Genomic DNA, 23,810 nt, shown 5'->3' on the forward strand with positions numbered 1-23,810 from the left:
TATTTCAGCATATCCTCTTTCCAATTATTTTTTCTGTTTCATGTGAATGCAACGAAAAGTTGCTTTCATCTAACCAAATAGCTAAATTTTAGTCAAATAAATGATTCACCTTGTCTCTTATACTTTTCATCAGCCTGGTCCATTTTTTGTTTTCAATGTAGTCCACTTTATTTTCACTTCCGCCGCAAGTTCTTCCTTATTGTCATCATTTGCATTTAAATGTTTGATTAAATTGCGACTGCTTTTACATTTGAAATGCAAAATACCTTTTCCTAGTTTTATAAAGGTGCTGTTCAACTCACTGGCCAACGGAAGTTTAATTTAAACTACATACATACATACTATAACTATACATAATCTGGCACATTGCTTCTGTCTGTTTGAATATGATAAATAGTGTAAGCTTCTTTAACTTTCATGACAGACTTTTAATTAGAATGAGAAGTAGCAAGTTTGCAAAATAATAAGGACAGAAGAAGGGATCGTTAAGACAGGGATAGAGATATTTTATTTTATATATGGTGGTACATAGTGAGTTGCTTAATGCAGCCGTCTTTAAGATAGTTATATTAATGTTAGTGGTTGGCTTTAGAGCAGATTTTGAATTTTTAGCTCTTTGATTTTTACGAGTTACGTGGTACGACAAAAAGGCTTAGGTACGAATTTTATAAAAGGACTCTGAAGCAATGTGAAAAACGGTTTGGGATATCAATACAATTCTTTTTTCCTGTGAAAGTACATTCGATGTCATTATGTATGAAACCCGTTTGCAGAAGTTCAGACGCTGAATCCATTTTTCGACGATTTTCAAGTATAAATCGGACGATACTCCTGCAATTTCACGTTCGATATTCGTACGAAGTCAAATCGCACGACTGAGGCGGCCACTTGACTAGGCCGTTTCGTGAGATAACACATGCAACAAAATTGGTTTTCAATAAATCGGTTGTGACATGCGCTGTGTTACCATATACTGTCCAAGTCCATATCATCTAATTCGATACAAAAATATTCGACTATCATTGAGCGGTAGTGATTCCCATTAACAGTAGCGTGCCGGTCTTGCAAATCATATTTTGCTTATGGACGAAGTCATTCAGCCAGAATTGAGCTTCAACGTTAAGATGATTTTTTGATGACAATCCGGATAGTTTTCAAGTTGTTGCTCAGCCAAATTCACGAACACACGTTAATTCTGGTGGTCAAGCGGCTTCAGTTCTTGCGTGGATTTGATCTTGTAAGGATATATTCCAAGATCTTTTCGCAAAATTCGCCACAACAACATCACAGAGATAATCAACGTTTGAGAACGACGTGTAAGAGACTGATTTGAGTCTCCTTCAATAGATATGCTAGCAATAGATGCAACCCAATTGGCAACTCTCATTTCTTTCATGAACTGAGAGGCGTACCTCATAATTTTCACAATGGGGATATGGATAAAACTACTTTTGTTGTGAAAGTGTAAGGACACCGCACCAACTATACCTTAAGCCAAAGTGTGTAGGTAGCTGTGCTGTAGGTTGAATGATTATTGGGAGGTAATTGATAATAATAATAAAAGCTGATCGCGAACGGGCCCGTCTAACACCAGCGCAAGGTTGGCGACGAGTGACCAACCCTTACTGGCTGACTCGTGGGAACAAAAATGTACACAACTAATAAAAAACATACCAAAAACAACAGCCGCCAACATCTTGACTACCAACGCTTTATCAGGGACAACGATGCTGTCAACAAAGTATGAGAGTGCACCTAGTGGAGTCCGAAGAAGATACTTCCTCCTTCTCTTGCCAAGAAATAATTAAAAGTACTCTCGGTGAGTTGAGGAAAAGACGCTAATAGGTGACAATCTTTATGCTAAGTAAGAGTGATAAAGATCAAGTTACCGAAACCATAGTAGACGAGCAACAAATAAAGCTCCTGAAGAGTTTCCTGAAAAGGAAATAATCAGTTTGAACAGAAGGGAAACCAATAAGCAAATCGGCTCACAAAAGACACATAGGAAGAGTCTATAAGGCATTTATCAAAAGCTTATAACTAATTCGGCTTCGTTATGCGCTAGAGGGCGAATTGAATTTAGCAGTATCATATTCTTTTTTAGTTCTACCATTTTAATCATCATCATAATTCTAGAGTGCATTTTCGACCTATATTGAATGTAAAAATTTGGTTAGATTGACTAAACTGTCTAAAGTACAACTGAATATTATTTCCGGTAAGCTTGATAAGTGTATTCACATGCACAGAATGTGTATCTAAAGTATGAAAAAATCGGTTTTTTGATCAAAAAGGTAATGTCTGATTTTCTGCAAATTTAATAAGTATATACATACATACATATTGGGTTCAACTTATTTTTTTTATTTGTAATGAATTTTAATGACCCAAATATGTACCATTTTGACCGACCACCTTTTTCCATTTTTCCGCTAGTGGATGATTCCTTTCCAATCCCACCAAACCCTTAGCATAACCTTTTGAGGCGTCAATCCTGACTTTGCGACCATTTATTGAGCTTCATCACACTTAGACCATGATTCTTTTCGCACATTATTGTCGTATTTGATTGACTTTTCGTCTCCTTTCATTTCATTTCGTTTCAGCAAAAAATCGTAGATGTTAATTCGATCCATTAAATTTTTCACAGACAACTCATGTGGTAGTTTCTATTTGTAACCAGCCTTTTTTATACGGTTCAAAACCGTTTGATGATGAATGCTTAGTTCCTTAGCGATGTCATGGCTGCTTATTTGACGGTCCTGATAAATTTTTTTCATACTTTCATTGAATTTTTGAATAATAGGTCGACGAAAGCGAAGTGCACCTTTCACATAGAAATTTTCAGAATAGAAGCGAGCGAACTGAACCTTCACAAATTTCAGTGGTGGCTTGCGTGGTATTCTCCGCTTTTTCATTACAATTTTTTTTAAATATATGGTGGATTTCTTCATTCCTTTCACCAATTTTAGAACAGCTGTAACTTTTATTCAACTTCCCCGAATTGCTGTTAATTGTTAAATGAATTTTTTGGTTAAATGAAGCTTAAAATCTCACCAACACTATATGGTGTGACACAATTTAATTGGTAACACTGGAGATATACGACTGCAACGATATCTATTGACAAAATACGAAAACATCTATAAATATCCTAATACAAAGCTTCGTACTAAATCGATTCCCGTCAAGAATTACCAAAAGAAAAACAACTTCTAAGTATATACAAGTGTTTATATCAATTTAAAATCTCATTTTTACACAGCTAATACATTATTCTATCGAAATGATGGTAATCAACCTAACGTCGCGCAATAACCAAGTATTTGTGTAAACAGTATGAAAAGCTTGAATTCAAATAACCAAAACTGAAGACTTAAATCTTTCGTGCGTGCGGCGTAATTTGCGAAAAAATAAATATGTGGATTTATAAATACATTCACACATTGTACATACATTCATACATATGGATATGCAGGGAAAATAGTGGGACACACATATGTGTGCGACAAGGCGCAGCGAAATTTTCTTATAATAACATCATTAAATATTTAGCAATCAGAAAAAAGTCGCATTTGTGCGGCAAGCCCAAAAAAGTGTGTAGCATCACAACAAGATATGTATGTACATATGTATGGTGCTTTGTAAACTCTTACGAGTACGAAAATTGAAAAGGAGCCGCGCATATGCCTTGGAGCCTTAACAGCACCGGAAAAGCCGCACACGTGTTGCAATACATTCAAACAAGTCATGTGTATTTACTTATAAGCATTTGCTTTAACGCATATCTCTTATCTTATATATAAGGTATACATATGTACATATATGCTCTATATTATGCTCAATATAATATGTATTGTACACTTTTCAAGTTTCGCTGAACACAAAGCAAATCCCCAGTGCACAAATGCTGGAAATGGCTGGCAGATAAAGGAAAAGAGAAAAACTTAAAGAGTTTGCCTTGAAGAAACAAGCTTGCGAAAAAGCAGCACTGAGTACTACTAGGAGTGCGGTGAAGTGCAGGGAGTGAGACGCTAACGCTGCCAGGCAACACAATGTACCAAATACCACATGCTCATTATAGCAGAAGTGGCAGCCACAAAGTGGTTAGCCGTGCAGATGATATAACGGAAGCCTGTAAAACAACAACAAAAAAAGAAAAAAAAAATAACCAACATCAGTGAGTAACACATACCAAACAAAAACAATGTTTGCCAACATTATACAGTAACAAAAATTCGATTTGCTGGCAGTTCGCAGGCTAATAAGGTCTGCCACGTCGTGTACTCAATAAATTATGCCGAAAGAAAAAACAATAGCAATGCCAGCTGAGAAATTTAACCTCTTTATACACGAAAATTTGCGAATATTGGCCCAATTCGTTGCTATTATTTCAGATATCCTTTTCGAGTTGGAGTATGCTGCTTCGCATATTCCTCATATCCCTCACAGCTTACATATTCCTTACAGCTGCCTTTCGTTGAAGCTGCCGTTCGTTGGTTCTGCTGTTTGCTGCTGCGTGGGATTTGTTGCCCGTAGCCGGCAGTAAGCGGAAGTCTAATTTCACTACAAGCAAACGCTTGCTGTTCCACCGCTGCTCGGCAGTCTGCATCAGGCAGGGCAAATTTAATGTCGTGCCATGTATCAATTTTCGCTTCAGAACACTGGTATCCGTATTTGCCATCGATAAACCGTTTTATCACCCAATTGTTTATTCTTCGATTTAAAATGATACATCTCCAACCCCTCCAATTTGTCATTTGCAGGTATAGCTTGCTGCTAGTTTGTCTGAATTTTGCGATTTATTTTCGCATATGACTGAAATAGACGTGTTCATTGCCCACATTTATCACATTAACTGCCAGTTTAATAGCTTAGATGCACATGCTTTGCTACTGCAGTAAGGAAAATCTACCAAATTTCGGAGGCAAAGTGTGCAGGCTTTAAGTGGGTTCACGTGGTAATGCTTTAAATCGCCTTAATAAATCTGGCGTTTTGTAGTGATTATAAGAAATAATTTTTTCCAAACAATTTTTAATAAAACACACACATTTTGTTTTGAAAGCTTGATTTCAATATGAAATTTTAAAAATGTATTGAATGTGAAATTATTAATTTTCATAACAAAATGTTATCCTTGTGGCCGAACAGATTTACAAAAAGTTTTAATTGAAAAAAAAAAAAAAAATGATTTGAGCAGAAAAATAATTGAAAATTGTATTTTACTTACCTTCACATGTTTACAAGGTGCGTTCCAAAGTAAACAGGACTTTTTGAAACTAGCGCCCCGGGGTGGCGCCATCTATATGTCGACTGGTGCGTTAGAATATGCTATCTTTATTGATTATCAAGTTATCATGACATTTCATTGATTGAAATTGAATAAATTTTGTTTTAAAATTGGTAAAACTTTTATCGAAACGTTTCGATTAATGAAAAAAGTTTTTGGCGATAATTGACTATCCCGTACCAGAGTACACGAGTGGTTTCAAGGTTTTCAAAGTGGTCGTGGGTACATAAATGGCGATCAACATGTGGGCCAATGAAAATCCGTGATCACCAGAAATTCCATTGAAACTGTTCGTGAATTCACCAAAAATTAGCCGAAAGTTGAATTGAAAGCTCTACTTAAGTGCAGGTGAGTTAAATTTTGGATTTTGGGAAATATTTATGGAATACTTTCATAATTGAGGAAGAAATATGTCTTTTAGTAAAAATAATTAGACATTATTATTATATTTTTCAATTATTAACTAACCAAGCTAAATTTCTACTCTAAGCTTAATGTAGGCACAATAAATACTAACCAAATACGTGTAAATTTATACGCGTCAGGCTGATTAAAGTTGATGAGCTGGCAAGGAATGCTACCCTAACCCCGCTCTCAGTAGAATGGGATCGTGTGTTCTACTACTGGAAGTCTGGGCTATGGGGAACTTGAGTTGCCATCGGCTCATCGGCTGTCGTAAACTAATTAAGGCCCAAGATCGATCGTAGAAGATCGCGTAAACTCTATGTCGCTTTAAGGAAAGTTGTGTAGCTTCTAAGAGATAATTACCTACTCGTCATCCATGCTGTAAGTTTGAAAATCTTAGCCAACACCGACTGTAGAAGTTGTATGCAAATACGTGGTGGTCTCGCGTTTGCGATATTAAGACTTATGTATACTCATACCATGTTTCGACCAACATTTTATCACAAGATTTAAGCTGTTGAGCAGATTATGTAACTAATTTGCTAGATTTAGCAAGATTGCGCCATGTAATTATAACACTTGTTAATCACGTCAGGGAGGAGTGATTTCAATTCAATCGAATATAATTATTACATTAGAAAATCGAATATAAACGTCCTAATGAGATATGTGGAAGAGCCAAAAAGCCTAATCTAACCTAACCATGCTGATTAAAGGGTTTTAAGAGTAAAAATATTTTCAATATGTATGTTAAAAAACAAAAAAACATTTTTAAAATTTCTTTCTCATGTTTACATCTAGAGTATGATATATAAACCTGGGTGTCGATCGAGCTAAAAACATTCTAATGAGAAACACTAAGCGCGATTGGCACACGAGTGTCTATATTGAACGAAAATCTTGTTTGGGGTTAATTTAGGTAGTTGTTATCTGTGGCACAATTGTTGTACACAGCACAATTGCTCTGACTGTTAGAGCAAACAAAGTAAGCGGCATGAAAATGTGGAATTGTTGACATTTTTAATACATTAAAAGTTTCCTGGAATAAAAACCATCTCACACATCAAAACTTTGTTCTATTGTGAATAAAACTTACCTTTGAAATAAATACTTTAAACCACAAGCAGCTGATTATTTGTCAGAATTGACAATATCGGACCACTCTAGAATATAGCTGCCATACAAACAAGGTATCTGAAATTTGGCATAAATTATTCTCCAGGGTAACGCTAAAACTTCCTAATATATTATATTGGTTAGATACGACAACTAGAGCATGTAACTGCCATACAAACTGATCGATCAATAGCAAGTCCTTGCATGGAATTTTTTTTTAAATGACAAGTTAACTTCACGAAATTTGAGGTATAATACTTTAAAAAGGATTGCTATAATATCCGAATATTTCATTCGGATCAGACTTCTATAGCGTATAGCTGTCATACAAACTTACCGATCCAAATCAACTTCTTGTACGGAAAACTTTTTTATTTGTCAAGGTATCATTAGGAAACTTGACATACATTGTTGTTGAAAGTATCGCTACAATCTCCGAAGAAATTGCTCAGATCAAACTGCAATAGCGTATAGCTGTCATACAAACTAAACGATCAAAATCAAGAAAACGATATTTTTGTGTATTTTTTTTTAATAATTTTTTAGCTTTAATCATTCTGATGAATAACACCCCTATAAAGAATGTTTCAATTCGGTGCAACCGAGTTAATTAATTTTTCTTGTTTCTTGTTCCTAGAGCGTTGTTATATCTACAAACATATGCGCAGGGAAGTTTACCAGGTGCATAAACAATGAAATAATTATACGCAGTTGATCATAAACTCTCTCCGCAAATTTGCATTTAAGTATTATTGCTTTGGTAGAGAAGCTCAACAACATTGCCGGCGGCTGAATTTAATTTTCCTTTTATTTGCCGAAAATTCATTTCAGCGCACACACAAAAAATTTCTTCCTCCACCTTCAGGTATGGAAAACTTTTGCACTCCCCAAAAGCTCCGCATGTTAGCAATGAGTAAATTTTCATGTGCGCCAATTTGCTTACATTTAAATTCACTTTTCGCCTACACACACCGACTGCGCCGCTTACGCCCAACTCGGCATAAACAAGAATCCAATAGGCGTCCATGCATCAGCTTTGTGACAGCGCGAATTGTGCTACCTGTTTATTTATTCACACGTGATTTATGAGGAAACGTGATTTTCAAGAACATTGTGACATTGGAAGAGCGTTTATGGCATTCATGAATGGGCTGATGTGCGTTGCTTGCGTGTAGGTTAGTCGCACTGATGCTGCAGCCAAACTAACAGTACAACAAACACACATGCACACTCATGGAATAAAAATGTGGCTTGAGCGCTAGAAAAGTAGAGGCATTTTAATAGTTTAGTACGTGTGCGACACGTTACCTTGACCATCATTGTTGGAATAACGGCAGTCGACAGTGGACAAGGGCATGTAATATAGCTTTTTGTCGACTTTCTCTTTGTTTGAGTTGCAAAAAATCCGTTACAGTATGTTTCAGCTCACGCATGGCTGTCTGATTTCAAGCTTGTGAGGCTACAAATGTTGCTCTGTATATGCATGTGTAAGAGAAGTTCGTGCAAAGGTGTAATTTATGTAAAGCCAAGAAGCTACTCACTACAACATACGAGTATATGTATGTATATATGCGTATGAGAGATGAATAATCATAAAAATCTGCCACGTACTACCCTGACTAATACTGAGGCCAGACTTGCAATCTTGATTCTTACAGCATAGCCACGGTGCAGAAGTCACCACCAGCCTTAAGCACTTAGCAGCACAGCAGGTCATGGCATCAAATGAATTTTTATTATTACTCACATATGCAGCACGCATGTACCTAACATATATATGTACATATTCTTATATACCCTGCTATGCGGTTGTGGCAGGCCGCTAAAGAGTACCTTAAGTGTACTTAGCTTTATTTAACATTAATCCGTGTGTTAACAAGTTCGTATAAAAAGGATTAAAGTCGAACGCAAGCCGGTAGCGAACATGTGCAAATGTGTGGAAGCGAAAAATGCAAAGCATGCACCCACACACACACACTTTTCTGCCTTGACTTTGCTGCTCAAATGGCCATAAATGCAGCGTTTAAAAAATCCTTGCCCCAAGAGCCGTGTGTTTAATGGCAAAGACGCTGCACATGGCGAAATTGCTTTGAAACGCAACCCCCAACTTGCTTAAGCGAAAGCAAATGAAAGCGTAAGCCACTACGCGCACGGAAAGTAGCTACTTAAGTCTGTCTCACGGGGCGTATGAGTGTTGTTAATGCTTTTAGCTTTTGTTGCTTTGTAGTGCTAATGCTGCTGCGTCGGTTTAGTTTAACTGTACCTAAATAGTTGTTATATGTGTAATTACATATGTATTGGAGGACGCATTAATATGTGTATATGAAATGTTGAAGGGATGTAATTGCTATAATTTAGATACATATTTGTTTGAAAAAGGGTTGGAAAAAGTGCTGAAAATGTAATTTGGTTTATTAAAAGTAATTTATTTACAGAGTAATAATTTTGTGTTCTGTTTAAGTGTCCAGAAACCACTCAAACCATAAATCTTGGTAGCTTATACGTAAATATATGAGTTATGCTATAATTATGATGATGATGAGTTTAAACCAGACTACACGAAAACTCATATTCTGTGTATGTAAACAATTTTTCATTAAACTTATGCATATTTGGAAGTGAAAAACATTTTTATTGGCACTCGATAGAAGAAACTATAGTAACATGATGACTAAAACTGTTCTATGCATGGCTTATTTTCCTATCAGATTAACATAACCTAACCAAATCCCTGTATTTCTGAGTGAAAATCTTATTGTTTTGATAAATTGTGGACCGGAAAAGGAAGTGTAAGTTGCTCTTCTTCGCTTTATGGTTTATTATGTTAGAATTCTTTGAAAATATATTAAAGGAAAAAAAACAATTCATAATAAAGTAACACCTATAGCTATATTTAGAAGTTACAATAAGTAGGTGCATTTCTTATAACAGAAAAAGGTATAAAAAGATCTTTTCTTGATTTTAATCGGTCAGTTTTTATGGCAGCTGTATGCTATAGTCATCCTATCTAAAGAGTAATCTCGGAGCTTATAACGTTTTCACACAACAACTTACTTTGATCATTCAGTTTGTATGGCAGCTATACGCTATAGTAGTCCGATCTAAACAACATATTCGGAGATTATAGCAATCCTTTGGAGAGTATTCTACCTCAAATTTCGTGAAGGTAACTTGTCAAATAAAACATATTTTTATACAAGAACTTGATTTTGATTGATCACTTTGTATGGCAGCTATATACTATATTCCTATCTAAACAATACATTATGAGGTTATGACGTAACCTTGGAGAATATTCTATATAAAATTTCATATATATATCTTGTCACTTAAAAAAGTTTTCCAGACTAGGACTGGTTTTGCAAGGTCAGTTTGTTTGGCAGCTACTTACATATGTATGATAATGGTTCGATTTAAAGAGCATATTTGGTGATTGGAGAATTACACTCAACAATAATCTGCGCCAAATTCCGTAATAATATAATGCCAAGTAAACAAGTTTTTTTTTATAAAAGAACTCGATACAAACCGTTTTGTTTGTATGGCAGCTAAAGACTATAGGTCTAATGGGAGTAATACATTTGACGATTGTATAATCGTCTCTGGGAATAAGCTGCGCCAAGTTTAGTGAAGATATCTCGTAAAATACCTCTAAATACAAGGACTTGGTTTTGATAACGTAGTATGAATACAAGTTTATGCCATTTTTATGCTATAATAGTCAGATCTGCCCAATATATCTGGGGATTATAGCCTGGCGTTGTGCAAAAATCTATGCCGAATTACATGAGAATATCTTGTCAAATAAAAAAATTTATATACATAGTCTTGTTATAGTTTTGTTCACATAACCGTTGTTTATAAGTCCTAAAACTAAAAGAGTTAGATATAGGGTTAAAAAAGTGATCAGGGTGACGAGTAGAGTTGAAATCCGGATGTCTGTCTGTCCGTGCAAGCTGTAACTTGAGTAAAAATTGAGATATCATGATAAAACTTGGTGCACGTATTTCTAGGCTCCATAGGAAGGTTAAGTTCCAAGATGGGCAAAATCACTGCCACGCCCACAAAATGGCGAAAACCGAAAACATATAAAGTGTCATAACTAGGCCATAAATAAAGATATTGAAGTGAAATTTGGCACAAAGGATCGCATTAGGGAGGGGCATATTTGGACGTAATTTTTTTTGGAAAAGTAAGCGTGGCCCCGCCCCCTACTAAGTTTTTTGTACATATCTCATAAACTACTATAGCTATGTCAACCAAACTCTACAGAGTCGTTTTCTCCAGGCATTTCCATATACAGTTCAAAAATGGAAGAAATCGGATAAAATCCACGCCAACCTCCCATACAAAAGTTATGTTGAAACTGCACCCAGGCCTTTTTTTTAAATTTTAAATGGGCGTGGCGTCGCCCACTTATGGACCAAAAACCATGTCTCAGGAACTACTCGACCGATTTCAATGAAATTCGGTATATAATATTTTCTTAACACCCTGATGACATGTACGAAATATGAGTGAAATCGGTTCACAACCACGCCTTCTTCCAATATAACGCTATTTTGAATTCCATCTGATGCCTTTTCTGTATAATATATACATTAGGAACGAATGATGATAGCGGAATAAAACGGAAAGCGGAAAAATTGTCGTGATCGGACCATAACTTTTCAATACAATTAAAATAAATGAAAATACAATTCAGTACTCAAAGTACACAAATTGATCTAATCTAATGATTTTTACAGCAAAATAAAAAAATATCTAAATGACGGATAATGAAATCTCGATTACCACTTTATCATGCGAGAGTATAAAATGTTCGGTTACACCCGAACTTAGCCCTTCCTTACTTGTTCATATATATATTTATTATTTCGATATTTAGTAAAACTATTTGCCTCTTGAATTTCGGAATATTAATACATATATATTTAACATGTTTCTTCGACTTTTAATTTTAGATCAAAAACGTTTTCCAAAGGTAAGATAAAAAAAACCATTGAGCGTGTTCAATGCTCTAAATTTTAGAACCAATATTAAGTATGATTTTTTGAAAAATAATGACATACCTTAAAAGGTTTCCCGCCACTCTAGCAAAATCGTAACCAAAACATTTTTAAAAGAAATCCATTATGTTTAAAATAGATGGCTTTAGTAATCTGTCCTTTAAGATTTGTCATTTCACTGAAAGTTATAATTACAGTTGAACTTTAGTAACTCGAATCACCATAATCCAAAATAAAACTTCGAGTTATGACAGTTAATGGCAATTTGACTTCTATTGCTAATTCAAGGGTTCGAGTTTTGGAGATTTTTGAGTTATGGAAGTTTAACTGTTTTATAAAGATATATTTTTTAGTACTTACAGCTTTAAGCTTCAATTCTTTGCTGCTCTAAGTCATGTTGAAACTTATTAGATTTTACAATCTGCAAATAAAATGAAATAAAATAAATTAATCAATAAGAAACTTTTAGGTATAACGTTATATAACTGAAATAAGAAAAGGGTTAAGTGATAACAGAAAAACTAGAAGTCATTCCTTTTGTTTTTGATTAAACCATTAAAAAAAGCTTTTTCTGCCGCTCAATGGTTTAACCACAATTTCATTTAAAATGAATTTCATCTAATTTTTAATCTCAAACTTACTTCTCCTACCACTAACTTCGCAACTTCCACGACAGCTTCATCACTAGCTATGACAACTAAGTAGCAACCAACTAAAACCCGATTGACAACAACCTTGTGCTAATAAGAATAGTGAGAGTGAAAATGTAACAATAAGTTCGGTGAAGCAAATCAAACTCATCACTGCATAAACAGGATTTGTACAGTTTCATATTTTTTCATAAAGCTCAAATTGTTTTTGCTACTAACGAACACTCTTTTTCTGAACTGAATTGATATTTTCCAACGTTGCCTTCGCCGCCACGTTTCATCAACAGGCTCAGCTGTGTGCTGATGGAAAAAAATAGCATTTGCTTGCTTTGACGTGATTTCATGTCTGTGATTGACGGGTAAATTGAAAATGGTCAGTTGAAGCTGTGGAGGGTGGGGTATCCCACTCCAACCGCCTCCAATTTTGTGTTAGTATTATAAATTAGACTCGTTGAATAGAATATAATAGTGGAAGTGCGATGCTGTGGCTGTGGCAAGTTTGGATGGACATGTTGTTTGTTTTCATGCCACAAATCGATTACTGCATTCTTTTCGCTCTTAGATGTAACAACAACAACAGCTGCAAATATTTTTCTTGTTAAATTATTAAAATAAACTAGTTTTTGTAGTGGATAACCGCAATAGTGACAGCTAAACTGATTTGAATAGTCGACAACAGCTTGTTGCGGGTGAAAATAACAGTGTTGGTGGCGGGAGTTTTCTGGGTTATGTTTTTTTGTATGAGTGTGTTCGTGAAAATAAAAATATTTATCAATTCAGAGCAATTTTTTGCTAAACTAATAAAAGTTGCTTTAGTATGAAAAGAATATTTTAATTTTTTAGAAGAAAAGAATCATGAAAAACGCATTCAAAGATAAGCCATATTTTAGATCGCAGAAATTCAAAAAATATTTAAAAGATTTTTATGGCATTTTCAATGATATATACTACGGGAGAACGCAAAAAACAAAATAATTTTTTTTTTATTTTTTGTATGGAATTATCAATAATATGAGTATCAAAATAAATAATATTTGTTGTAAAAAAAGTCTTGCGGTATTTTTTTATTGAATTTTCATTTGTGCATAAATTTTTTTTTGATGACTCATGCTCAGCTCTTGCCCGATGCTACGGCTGCTGAGCTTTCCAAAAAGGTATAGCATGACCCAATGCGACGAATAAAACTAGAACTACGCGCTCTCAGCGCCAACTAGCAAAAATACCGCAGGACTTTTTTGACAACCTAATATTTCGATTTTTTTTATAAATAAACTAATTTTTTCAAATATTAAAATATTTAATATTAAATTCAATGTCTAATTAACCTTAATAAAAAGATCTAAATAAAATTAAAGTCACATTCCAATTTTATTTAATCAAATTCCTACGCGCTATTCAACCGACCAATGTGTATCCTCACGCATTATTAACATGTTTAACAACTTTAAAAGCAGAAAGTAAGTAAAAATGTTAAGAATCGAAATGGAAACTGTAATATGCAATTTTAAGGTGATTTCATTTCTTTTGTTTCAGCTTTCATGCCACCGAAGGCGAGAATATGCTAAAGTGCTTAATGCCATAAGCTCGGCAACCACAAGCGGCGTATTCGTGGAAAATCACTTATAAAAGTTTCAGCAGGGAAAAATGCATTTCAATAGGGGGATTCTCTTGATCTTGCAAGATTGTAGATTGAAAAAGTCCTAAACCGAAATGTACAAGGGCACGAGAGCATCCATTGCAGAATCTAGTGATATATGAACGGCTAATTCGGATTGCACCAAGATGAAATATCTGCAATTCATGCACCGTGCAAGGGTTTTGCAAGAGCAAGAGAATACCCCTAATATAAACTCATTGTGTAACAGAAAATAGCGAAAGAAAAGAAAGCACTAAAAGAGACTATGACATTTGCATATGAAATACAATGCATACTATATAGTAGTACTACAATGTACTAGAATTAGTTGAGGTATTATGCAAAGCTGGTCAACATTTACAGTCAATAGTCAAAATATAAACAGTGGCTTAAAAGCACTAAAATTATATGGTTTATTTAACGACTGACTTAAGATTAATGGAAAATATAACAAGCTCATTATGGATATATTGTTATGCGCATAGTATACAGGTTCTGAAAAAAGTTGTTTCAAAATTAGTCTTAAGAGTCTTTAAAAGAACTTATCAAATCATTGTGTATATCGCCACCTAAAATGCAAAATAATATAACATCACTTTTCATAAGTTTACAGGTGAAGGAAAACAATATAATAAAAACCACTCACATTGAAACCAAGTTTTTTTTTGCCTTTTGTTTTTGTTTGTTTTTTTGTCTTGTTTATAAATGATAACCATATATAGGTTATATATGTAAGATGATGTAGTGAATCGTAAGCAATGAAAAACTCAATTTCGATTTTTTTTTAGGTGACGATATGTACTTGTACATATATTCTACCCTGAATGTGTTCTAAAGACCAATCTATCCTTAGGGAAATTTCTAATATCAATATAGAGCAGTGCTTCAAAAATATCTTTCAGAAGCGCATTCCTTATGACAAACAAGGCAAAAACTCTATCTTGATTTTGACTGGACAGCTTGTATGAAAGTGATATGCTAAAGTAGTCCGATCTAAAAAATTTGCTCAGAGTTTGTAGTGCTGGCTGTCTTGAGCTTTGATTTGAACCAAATTTGAATATATAGTTTGCCAATTAAAAATTTTCTATACAAGAATTTGATTTTAATAAGTGAGTTTATATGGCAGCTACAAATTTCAGATCGATATCTCAATAACTGAGATATTAATTCCTCCAGCTGATTTTTTATACTACATATACTTTTCACAGTCTCCGTATTTCCATATCGTTATTGCAAACTTAGTGGCTTTGAGCAAATAGCTTTGCAACTATTATCGACTTCGATGCTGAGTTTTGGGATTGGGGGGTCTCTAATCCTAGCGTCCTATACCTACCGCCAAAGATCCCATTAGCAATGACCCTTGTAAATACCCATTCACCTTTTTTTAAGATGGCATACGAAGTAGTCCATCATAGGGAGATGATTGAGGAAATACATCAGTCTTCGATAGGAGCCAACTGCCTGCAATGTCATGACTCAGAGCCAGCTTGAAATTATGACATTGTAGAAGTGACTCCTAATGCGGGGGCTACAGTTAAGAGACATTTTTGCCGACCTGCTTTGATTTTACAAAATTATCTCAAAACGAATTATAAAACGCGATTAGTGATTGTAGTGTTCTATAAAAAAATTTTACTGCCAAGTTCTGTCCAAGACATTCGACTGAAAAAAATTTTTGAAAGTCAAATAAAAAGATTTTCAAGAAAAAATAGTCAATGAGTCGAGAAAATGTTGTTAGCTTCTCAGCTTTGAAATAAATAAGCAATTAGATATGATGTAAAATATATTGAGTTTTTTCGTATTTCTAATCAATCTTCTGGAGATATACGACTGCAACATCTTTCGACAAAATATGAAAAAACTTTTTCGACTACCTAATAGATTAATGTCTATATTATTTTAAGCATGTTCTATCATCAATAGCTTACTTGGTAAAGCGCTTAGTAAATCCAGTTCATTTTAATAAAACCACTCCCTCAATTTCTAATGTCTACAATTCTCTAATTGACTGGAAATGCAGTTAATTTTGTTCAATAATATTCTGTGCGATATTCCATTAAAACTAATCTTCATATTTATTTGCTTATATATTATTCTACTATCCTCTAAGACGCTGTGTGCCATTAGCCAATTAAAATGCAGTTTGTGTAAATTATTAAATTAAGTGGCATTATGGGAGTAAAAAATAAGCAAGCATAAAGAGAAAGTTGGTAAATATAATCTGTTTATTCTTGCAAAGCAGTTGTAACTGTATGTATGTTTATGTATGAAAAGGGATTACTATGCAAAAGAGGAGAGAACTCTGAAGGAAAGGTGGATTCGTCAGCACGACTAATTGACGTTATAATTTCGTAACAATTCTCTGTATATAGTCACTATCTTTAGAGTATTTTTTGTAGTGTAGTTGCAACTACATATCTTATGGCAAACTTTTATAAGCATTGTGATGTCAGTAGTCGAGCGGAAGTAGACACTTGGGCGTAGATGGGTATATAAGCAATTGAAGGCAAAGATAAATGTTTTAAGCAGGAAATATAAATATATATGTCTAAAAGTTGAATGCCTAGTGATCATGTCAAAGATGCTTACATACAAGTTAAAAGGTACAGCGCTTTTTTTAAACGGACTACACCCTTCAAAATACATATGTACAAATACCTTGAATAGTCTGTCTGTACGTGACTGCATGTGCCCAAATGGCCAAGTTTGTATTTCATTCTCTTTTTTCTACCTTATTGTCTAGGTCTCTAGCTGCGAACCATGGCAATGGCACGGAAAAACTGCGCTGCACACAGTATACATATGCCTAAGGACACTTAAGTCGGAGGATGGCAGTTCATGCACGTATACATATATGCTTGTGACAAAAGGAACAAAGGTTAAATATATTTAGCTATATGCAACGCTACTTGCAGCAGTTTTTAGCATATTTTGTCACTGTATTTTCGAAGTGCGCATTTGTCGAGGTTAAATATTATAGCTATGCAACTGAGAGAGATTAAGTCCACGGCAATGTAAGCTCATTTGTGACGCTTGTAATTGTAGTCTTGACTAAATGAAATATTTTTTTACAAAATTCAGCATATTTCTGCTTTTGAAATTGAACTGTCTTTGCTTTGGAATTTAGTTTGATAAATGAGTCAAATGAGTATATAAAATGGAAACCCTTGGTGACGGTATGAAAGTGCCATTCTTTCGAAAATTAAATTATTTATTAATTTCATGAGTATAACAAATTATATTGCGAAGTTAAGGAGTAATCTGAGGGAGGAGTAATCTGCGTTGTAACACTTACAACGTTACAAGCTCACATCGAAATTTTCAACGCGTGACGTAAGGGTTATATTACTGCAAAAATAAAAAAATACAAAGGCAAAAAAAAAAAAAAATTGCCAAAAATTGTATTTGACATTGGCTATAGATAAGTTTTTTTTATTTTACCAGCTAAATTTGAAAAAAAAAACAACCTCATAAGCTTTGATATTATTCCTGGAACAACATATATAATAAGTTGTTAGTTCAAGACTTGCCATATTTGGATTATATCTGTTCGTTATCTTTGAGTTAGTTATTGATATTAAGCTTTCTCCTCGAAGTCATCCAAAGAAACTACTTGATTGGCCAACTCGTCAGCCTTTTCATTGCCGGATATATTTAATGCCTAGTAACGCAAATGATAGAGAGTAGAGTTAACACCAAGTACTTCTGCTTTTAAGGTACTGGTTGATTTTGGTAACGCATAACACGTACAGAGAGAGAGAGAGAGAGAGAGAGAGAGAGATAGAGAGAAAGAGAGATGTTAAGATCATAAGAGTATACAAAATTTATTGAACGTTTATTGTACGCTAATATTTTTTTTTTTTTATTTGGAAACCTTTGGAATTTCGTAGCCGATCTCATGGAGGATTGCCGAAACAAAGTGTCTGGAGGTGAGAAATATTTTTCTGTTTTAATTTATTTCAATTCTAAAAGTCAGAAATTGTATTATTACTTAAGTTGTATTTGTATACCATAGACAGATAATCGAAGAAACAGCTAAATTCAGAATTTTTGCGAATATGTTCTTTTTCTAAAAAAACAATATTTTTGTGAAAATTTAGTATTTTAGGGAGGCTAAAACATCGAAATTATTACCAAGCATCTTATTTCTGCGATCACTACCTGATTAATATATCAGTATCGTGTGTTAATGCATCAAAAGTCCAGCCATTTCGGAGGATGATTCTACACCGACTTTGATAACCGCGCTTCGAAAAAACCCGTTGAAAAAATTTTGGCCCGTTTGCAGAAATAAGCTCGCATTCCCGAAACTATTTGCCGGAACAACTTCGTATTAAAAATATTGGATAGTGAAAAAAGTCTTTTCGTATTTTGTCAATAGACGTCGTTGCAGTCGTATATCTCGAGTGCTGCATTGTGTCATACCATATAGTATTGGAAAGGTGAGAATTTAAGCTTCATTTACCCAAAAAAAAAAAAAAAAATTAACTTCGAGGAAGTTGCAAAACAGGTACAGTTGTTCAAAAATGAGTGAAAATAACGAAATGGCTATACTTTGAAATTTTTGTATAAGAAAGGAAAGAATGCCATGCAAGTCACCAATGAAATTTGTGAAGTTTACTGAGACGATACTGTATCAGTTCGTTTAGCACAACAATGGTTCGCTCGCTTCCATTCTGGATTCGATTTCAAAATTCCATTTACGCTGATAGAATAATGTTTCTAGCGGAAAAGGGAGAAAAGTTGTCGACCAAAATGTTACTTTTTTTGTTTATTATTGTCCATTATAAAAATTAAAAAGCAAAATAAGTTGAGGTTTGATTAGAAATGCGAAAAGACTTTTTCGACCACCCAATATTTCCGAAACTATTTGCTAAAAAAACTGCAAACTACAAAAATATAATATTTTTAAATGCGTGTATGGCATATTCGACACACTTTAGGCAAAAAAATTATTTTTTTTTGAAATTCAGAAGAAGTTGTGGGTGCTTGTAGAAAAATTCCATTTATTTAACAGTCCAAATTATTGATAAAGATTTTAGATTTATTAAAAAGTCTGAGGGATATAAAATCATTTCCTTCGAGAGCAGCAAAAAAATTGGAAAAACGGAATATTTACTAGTTTATATTCATTATGAGACTCTCAGCAAGAAACGCTCACTTTGGGTTGCTTAAACCAAAACTGCTGGTGAATTTTCCAAATACGTAGCGCTTTTTTGTTTTGTGGTGCAAATGTTAAACTACCATCATTTACTAAAAGGACAATAATAGATATACATATATACGTGATATTTTACCTCAAATTCAAAATCCGAACACCTTAAACACCCCACAGGCCTCTAAGCACATTAGGCGCAATTTTTCCTTCAAATTTGCTGAGTAGTGTAATATTTGACATTCTTATTTATTTAACATTGTCATTTTAGCAGCTCAATTTCCAAAAAAAAAAAATGCAACATTTTAAAAATATTTTGAGCGCGTCACTTAATCTAAGTGAAAGCAATTGGTGAGAAAATCTGCTGCTCAAAAATGTCTGCTCATGAACATAACCTCATATTCGCTAAGGTAAATAAGTTCTTATAATCTCGAATTTTACTATATTTACATACAATTGTTGCACGTCTACAATTGCTTGCGCCTAAATACTCATGCGCATGGCGAGGAGCGCCTATAGGCGTGTTTGCAAATTTACTTTTGTTCGGCGAAGGTCGCACTTGAAATTGTTGGTATTTACGTGCAGTAGTCTCGCCCAACTAAGCTGCATAAGTGTAAGTACACAAGATATGTGCATATGTATGAGCCGCTATAACTACACTTTCATGTGTGTGTTGGTTTAAGCTTACGATTGTTCAAAACACTCATATGTAAGCTTGCAGCTGTAGGTATGTGTAAGTTATTTGCGAATACCGTTAGCTAAAACAGCGGTGAGGCAGCGCAGCTTCACCAGCCAGCAACAGATTTTGCTTGCAACACTCTTGCAGCTGTAATCGTACACCCTTGACACTTGGCAATAAATTCTTTGCCTGCGATTTTTCATCGCTTTGTTTTCAAGTATTTTTTGCTTTTCTTTGTATTCCCCACTTTTTCGCTTTCATTTCGCCCACTGCAGCAACAACACGGCGTAATAAATACATATTTTTTACGCTAAACGACTGAGTGCACGAGCATGAGCGGAAACAATTTTTGCCGTTTCCCATTCCACTCATCTACACTGCCACAAGCAAGCAGCCAGCAGTAAGCAATAACAAAAATATTAAATTTGTTTTGCTTTAGATTTTTTCGGTTGCTTGCAAGGCTTTTCATTATATTTTGTTACTTCTCGACGCGCAGTTTTTGCTTCCCCATTTGGGTTTCAGCTTGTGGTCTGTTAGTTTACAGTCCCGCGCAGCGTTTGGCTTGGCTGCGCCCACGCTGCGTTGTAACAAGTTTCACGCTTAGATTTCTAGCATTTAATGTGAGCGAGATTGAATTGAATTTTTACATTCACTAATCTTTCATTTCATGGTGCAGCTGCCAGATTTGATTGAAAGGAAATATTTCAGGCATATGTTTTACTTAAATAATTCACTGTAATAAGGCTGTCATGGCGTATGTGGAACCTCTGTTTTTGGGTTGCTATTGGAAATGATTCGAAAGAAAAAACATACAATATATAAAAATAAATTAAAAATATTTATTAAATTAGAAAATTTAAATGATAACTATTTTAATTATTTGAAATACAGGGTGATTAGGGTCTATGAAATTGCGGTTAATGAATATAAATATATGTTGCGAAGTTTGAATGTATATTTGAGATATTATACGAAATTCTAAAATTGATAAAGTAAATAGTTTCAAAGATACGAGGATATTTTTAACAGTTTTTTAACTGTGCGGCTTCCAAAAAGGGGTCGATGAGAAAGGAGATTGGGTAAGGAAAATTTTTCCAAAAAAAAAAAAAAAAAATAGTCTAAAAATTCTTTTCGACTTTCGATATAATAGTCACGTAATGATTGAAGTAATGAGACCCTTGATAATAATCAATTCACTAAGAAAATCTGAAATAAACTTTTTTTTTCGCAAAAGGGATATATTTTCGAAAATCCGAAAATCCAAAAAAAATCCAAAACAATAGAAACATTTTTCGGCGGTCTTTCTGAATAACAGCTAAGGGATCAAGGCAATATACATTTTTTTTAAATTAATCGCCGATTATTAAAGTACAACCGCAGTGAATATACATACCGTCACTTAAAATGCAAAATAACGCAACATCACTTTTCATAAGTTTATTGAAAAAAAATTTGGGTTTTTGTTACAAAATAGTTATATTTTGGTTACACATTGGTTATATATTAGTTATATCTGACAGAGGAAACTTGAATTTTACGATATTACAGATATAAATAATGTAGTGAATCGTAAACAATAAACAACTTAATATCGATTTTTGATGATACGTTGATTTGCATTTTAGGTGACGCTATGTTCCTTTTTGTATCAAGTGAAAAAAAAAAATCTGTAATAATCTTTTTTACCTAAAACCACATTTTTTCTGACTTGTAGTTGGATATGAGCCCTCAAATCAAATTTTTAACTCCATAAAAAAAGTTAAGTAATTTCTAAAAATTTTCATTAAAATTCAAAAAAATCTGTACCCAAAAAATATCATTAATGAGAAACGTGAAAACTAAAAAATATTAAGTTCACTGACCTATTAACAGTTATATTTAAATAACATGTATGAAACCGGCAGCGTGCTCATGTGCTTCCGTTACTACTGCATACTCAGAAATGTATGCATGCTACAAAAGTTTTGAATCCAATATCCCCACTAAGCAATGTTATCTAATGCTAGAGTGGATTTCTCCCAACAGCGACATTTCAACGCAAACGAGGGTAAGTTGCAACTAAGCTGGGCTTAGCTATATTTAAAAAGTTGTTAAAAAGTTGCTGCATGCACACGTTAAGGCACGTGATGAAAAGGGGGTACATGGAAGCTGATGGCACACTAATACATGTGATTAAAAAAGTAAATACGGAATCCTTGCGATCTACAGTTATTGTGCGAAAACAAAGAATCTTGCTGCAGGAAGTGAGAAAACGCATGAAATAGCTATGTGAAATTATTTTTTAAAGCATATTTGGTGCATATTTACTGTTTTAAAAATGTTGAAAGTACTAGGCAGGCTTATAAAAAATTACAAAAAAAGTCTTTACGGAAATTAAAATTATAAAAAAATCAAGAAAAAACGTCAGCTTCGATATCACCGAAGCTATAATATTCTTTACATATTGAAAAGTCTACACACAAAAACATTATTTTTGATCAGTCAGTTTATATGATAGTTAGATATGATGCTAATAAGCATAAAGATATCTTGTCAATGACAAATGTTCCTTAGAAGGACTTGAATTTAATCGATAAGTTTGTATGGCAGCTATATGCTATAGTGGTGCGATCTGAATAATTAAAGGGCTATTAATCAACGGGAAATTTCGTGAACATATCTTTTTAAATAAAAAAGTTTTCTGTACAAGAACTTGGTCGCGATCGTTCAGTTTGTAGTATCTTGTTGAGAAAAATACTTGTAAAAATTTTCAGCTTGATATCTCAAAAACTAAGTGATTTGTTGACTTATATACAGACTAGTTAACTCAGCTAAATCAACCCAGTTCCTGCTGGTTGTTACACATTTCGTGGCAGACTAAAGATATGGCATTCAAGGTATCTTATACCCGATATTTTATCATCCATGTGTGTAGAATTTTGCAAAATTTTCAAACCAGAATTAAGCAAGTAGATTCAACATAACCTTGCAATGCTAGCTGTCCCACTAATCCCCATCAATTATTCTCTGAATTCTAAACGCTCCGTATGTGTAGTTTTCTATTTTAAAACAGCTCTTTGCTATCACAATAAATTTCAATTTTCAATAATTTTCACCAATTAAATTGAATTCACCCCGAACTGCATTTAATTGACACCGCAACAATTCTCAACTGATGACAGAGTTTTCCATTACACCTGCACGTTTTGCATTACTCAATTATAGGAAATTTAATTAATTTACTTTTTTCGGAAAGCGACTAAAGTCCGGCTACCGTACTATCAGCGAGCAACTATTTTTACTTTCACTATTTTCATTCTTGCTCGGGAACTACAATAATAAAATATTTTCAATGCCAACGTAAGCATTGTAATCCGGCACACAGTTTGCGTACACTCTCTTTCCCCTCGCCGTAGTGTGCGGCTGCGTTGCTGGCGCTACACTAATCTACTGCCCGACCATTGCCGCCAGTTTTAATTTGCATTTATATCTTCGGCGTTGCCTAGTTGACATTGTTAGACGGCGTAGTCAATTTGAATAATGCGGCATAAATGACGGGCATTTCTTCTTGTTTGCGCCAATGCCATTTGTTGATTTGTAATTTTAGTTGAATTGCTGGGACGCAAAAATGTATACAATGCGAATGATAGTTTTTCATTACATTCTGTTGCTATCATTAAGTTGTGCATTGTTAAAAGGCAAAAAGACTTTGGAATTAGCATGAGATGTGAACTCGGGAAGCAATTACCTTCTTGCTTGTGAATAGATAAAAGACATAAATGGATTCAATAAAATGTAACCAAGTATTTGCTTCAGTTGAGTTAAAATTTTATTGCAATGTAATGCAACAACATGTTTCTTCTTCTTTTTCTTTATGTATCACCGCACACG

The 23,810-nt window shown here is 34.1% G+C and overlaps 1 protein-coding gene across 2 annotated transcripts in view; it reads right to left on the bottom strand.

The window, feature by feature from the left end:
• The window catches only part of LOC108967900, a 161,678-nt gene that overhangs the window by 16,398 nt on the left and 121,470 nt on the right, over positions 1 to 23,810 (bottom strand). For both annotated transcript variants that reach the window (XM_018931572.1, XM_018931571.1), the window contains exon 4: positions 12,181 to 12,241. The gene's annotated coding sequence lies outside the window, so the exon portion shown is untranslated. The remainder of the gene's footprint in view (positions 1 to 12,180; positions 12,242 to 23,810) is intronic.

This window comes from Bactrocera latifrons, unplaced genomic scaffold (genome assembly GCF_001853355.1).
Source record: "Bactrocera latifrons isolate USDA-ARS-PBARC rearing strain unplaced genomic scaffold, ASM185335v1 scaffold_2, whole genome shotgun sequence".
Lineage (NCBI taxonomy): Eukaryota > Metazoa > Arthropoda > Insecta > Diptera > Tephritidae > Bactrocera > Bactrocera latifrons.